The sequence below is a fragment of the Petaurus breviceps genome, unplaced genomic scaffold (genome assembly GCF_028583685.1).
Source record: "Petaurus breviceps papuanus isolate PSGF00001 unplaced genomic scaffold, PetGlider_PUasm1.0 90743, whole genome shotgun sequence".
Taxonomy (NCBI): Eukaryota; Metazoa; Chordata; class Mammalia; order Diprotodontia; family Petauridae; genus Petaurus; species Petaurus breviceps.
In genome coordinates, this window is record NW_027187332.1 from 3,934,310 (window position 1) to 3,938,328 (window position 4,019).

Genomic DNA, 4,019 nt, shown 5'->3' on the forward strand with positions numbered 1-4,019 from the left:
AAAGAAAGAAAGAAAGAAAGAAAGAAAGAAAGAAAGAAAGAAAGAAATTCTCTTCGGTCTACCTAGTCACCTAGTTATTAACACATTTTAAAATGAGAGAAGACATGCTTAAAGAATGTTTAATCAAATGAATAACTTGCTTCTCTATGTAGGCAGTCATTTAAATAGTAGCCTTTTAACTGAAGAAAAAAAGATTATTTTTTTAACTAAAATGTATATTGAATATGCAATCCAGTTTAAAAGTTAATTGGATTTTAAGATTTAAAAATATACATATATTAGAATTAAGCTCTGGAAAGGTCAAATAAATTTGTAGAAGTGAAATGGAATAATTTCCTATTTACCATCTTAATGAAAAAAAGTTAATTTCAAGCCATTTGAATGTGGACTTTGGGGAAATCCAGGGAAATTGCTTCCTTAGTGAAATGGGATTATTTGAATGAATTGAAAATGACTGGATAAAGAAAACTTTATTTTCTTTCATTAAAATTTACAGCTCATGAAAAGTGCCAGGTAGATAAAGCTTAGCTGTGAAATTTCATAATTATTCAAAGATGCCCAAAGAAAATCTTCTCATAAAATCACTTCTGTGTTTTCCTAATAGTTTCCTAGTCCCACTTAAAATAGGGACTGGGAGAGGCAAAAAAAAAGCTATAAAAATACAATAAATATTTAACTAAAGCAGAACTATCTGGTTTTATAGAGAATTTCTCAAATTCTAAGTAAGATTGAAATTCCATTTTTCCGGTTTGTAAAATTTTCTCCAGTTTTTATCATTATTGAATTCTGGTGAATACTCTAATGAATATATAAAAATTCACATTTAATTTCCATATGGTAGTTCACCATAATTTTTAGACTCAGAGTGAATCCCGGATGTTCCAATCCCCTGTTCTGACCCTGAGAACATAGTAATTCTTGCCCCAAGGCAAAACTTTAAGCAGTAAAGGTTAGGGAACCCCAGAGAAAGAATATGCAAGGACCCTGGCTCAAAATGGGACAAAGCAAACTGCAAATACAAACACTGTGGAGTCCTACTATCATGAGAGGGAGGAACCAAATTAAGAGGGAGATAGGGTTGACCCACAGCTAAAACCTCAACAGGGAACTGGTCTCAATCACAGAAAGTATTCTTAGATGAACTGAAAAGGAATTTTCAAAACCAAATGAGAGAGATAGAAGGTAAAATTAATAATTCTTTTAAAATCAAAATTGCAAAATTAGGAAAATGTTACAATGAAGAAAACCTCTCCTTTAGAAAGAAAAATGTCTGACTGGAAGAGGAGTTCAAAAACTAAAGAGGAAAATAATTCGATAAAAACTAGAATCAACTAAATTGAAGCAAATAACTTTATGAGGAATCAAGAATTTGACAAATAAACCATCAAGAATGGAAAATTTTGGTCAAGATGGTGGAGTAGAATCAGGACCTCCCTGCAGCTATGGCTTCTACCTTCCCCAATTTATGTAAAAAGGCAACTCTAAACAAACTTTGGAGATGCAGAACCCACAAAGTGATGAAAAGAAGGTAACCTCCTACTGAGGAGAGCCTAGCAGGTCAGCAGGAATATGCCAGCCTAGCACTCTGGGAGTCAAGCCAATCACTACACTGAGGATTTAGCCCCAGGGTGGGCCTGACCAGCTGCTGGCCAATCGGTGGGACCCCAGATCAGCAGCAGCTGTGGCCGTTTCCAGATTTATGAACACATAAATTTAAACGACAAAGTGAGAGGTCAGTGCAATATGGACTATGGGACTCAGTAAGTGGGAGTGTGGTGGCTTTTGCCCCCATGGTGAGAAGCTGCTGAGACTCTGGCACAGCTAGGCAGCACCACATGGCAGGTCAACTCCTGTCCTGCAGAGTGTAGGTAAACCAAGCACCAGTCTGAGGGGTAATTGCTCTTGCTTTAACCTTACTGTATTTGGTTTGCAGTCTAGGATGGAGGTCCTGGGTTGTGTGTCCAGCTTGCCAGAGCATGTGGAGACCCCAGAGAGGGCACCCATCTAATACATCCAGCAGCTGAGAAAACCCCAATGTTTGGGATGAAACCCTGTCTGGTTGAAGAGTCCTACTGTGGCAAAAAGCCCAGGAGTCACATGACTGAGGGGTGACATAACCAAGCAAAGGAAACAAAGCAGACAGAAGATCCCAACATTATACTCCTATTTTGGGGGGAAAAGGGGCAAAAGATGTAACAGGAGGAAAATAGTGAAGTGAGAACTCCTGCACCAAAAGGCTCAAAGGAAAATAACAGCTGGTTACAGGACATAGAGGAACTTAAGAAGTAGATAAGAGAAGTGGAGGAAAAATTGGGAAGAGAAATGAGAAAAACGCAAGAAAATTATGAAATGAGAGTCAACATCCTGACTGAGGAAAATTACAGCTTAAAAAATTGACTAACTCAAATGGCAAAAGAGGCTCAAAAAGGCAATGAAGAGAAGAATGCCCTAAAAAAAAGAATTTGCCAGTTGGAATAAGAATCTCAAAAGCTCAATGAGGAGAATCATTGCTTAACATTTAGATTGAATCAAATGGAAGCTAATGACTTTATGAAAAATCAAGATGCTGTTATACAGATGCAAACAAATGAAAGAATAGAAGTCAATGTGAAATACCCCATGGGAAAAACCTCTGACGTGGAAAACAGATCCAGGAGACATAATTTAAAAATTATTGGACTACATGAAAGCCATAATCAAAGAAAGAATCTAGAAATCATCCTTCTAGAAATTCTCAAGGGAAACTGCCCTAATGTTTTAGAAGTAGAGTGCGAAATAAAGCTATCCACTGACCACCTCCTGAAAAATATTCCCCAAAAGCAAACTCCCAGGAATATTACAGCTAGCTTCTAAAATTCCCAGATCAAGGAGAGAACATTAAAAGCAGGCTGGAAGAAACATTTGAATATTATGGAAACACAATCAAGATAACCCAGAATCTGGCAGCTTCTTCCCTGAGGGATCGAAGTTCTGGGAAAATTATATTCCAGTGGGAAAAGGAGCTTGGATTAAAACCAACAATTATCTACCCAGCAAAACTGAGTATCATGTTTCAGGGGAAAATATGGTTATTCAGTGGAATAGAGGATTTCAAGTATTCTTGATGAAAAAAAAAAAACAGAGTTGAATAGAAAATTTGACATTCAAGAAACAAGAGAAGCCTGAGAAGGTAAACAGGAAAAAGAAACAATAAAGTACTTATCAGATTTGAATTATTAACATTCCTACATGGAAAAAGGATAATTGTAACTGATGAAACTTTACTCAGCGTGAAATTAGGTGAAGGGAATATATATATATATATATATATATATATATATATATATATATATATGAGAGTATATGGGCATATAAATATGTATGGGAATGTGTGTATATATATTTACAAGTCGACCTAGATAGAGGGCACAGTACAAATTTAAAAAGAAGGGATGATACATAAAAGGTGAAATTAAGAGATGATAGAGGAATATAATGAGAGGAGATGGGGAGAGACAGAATGGGGTAAACTATCTCATATAGAAGAGGCAAGGGAAAATGGTTACAAAGGTGGGGAAGAATAAGAAGGCAAAAGGCAATTGGTCAACCCTATTCTCTTTGAATTTGGCTCGGGAAGGGAATGAAATACACACTAAATAGGGTGTCTCACCCTACAAGAAAGTAGGGGGAAAGGGGATGAGAGGGGGGATGATGGAAGGGAGGGCAGCCTGGGGGAAGAGAAGTTGGAACCATCCACTTTTGAAAAGAGATGGTATCAAAGCAGAGAAAAGAACTAGTGGGAGGTGGGATAAAAGAGAAACTTTGTAACTGAAAATTTGGTGGAATAGAATGATGTAAATCAGAAGTTAATAAAGCAGTTGAAAAAATAAAAAAAAATAAGAAAAAGAAACAATTTGGATCTTATCTTGTTAAGCGGTATGAGATTTGGTCTATACCTACTTCAATTGTGCCAAACTTCTTTCCAATTTTCCCGGCAATTTTTATCAAGCAGTAGGTTCTTGCCCAAAATTCTTGGATCT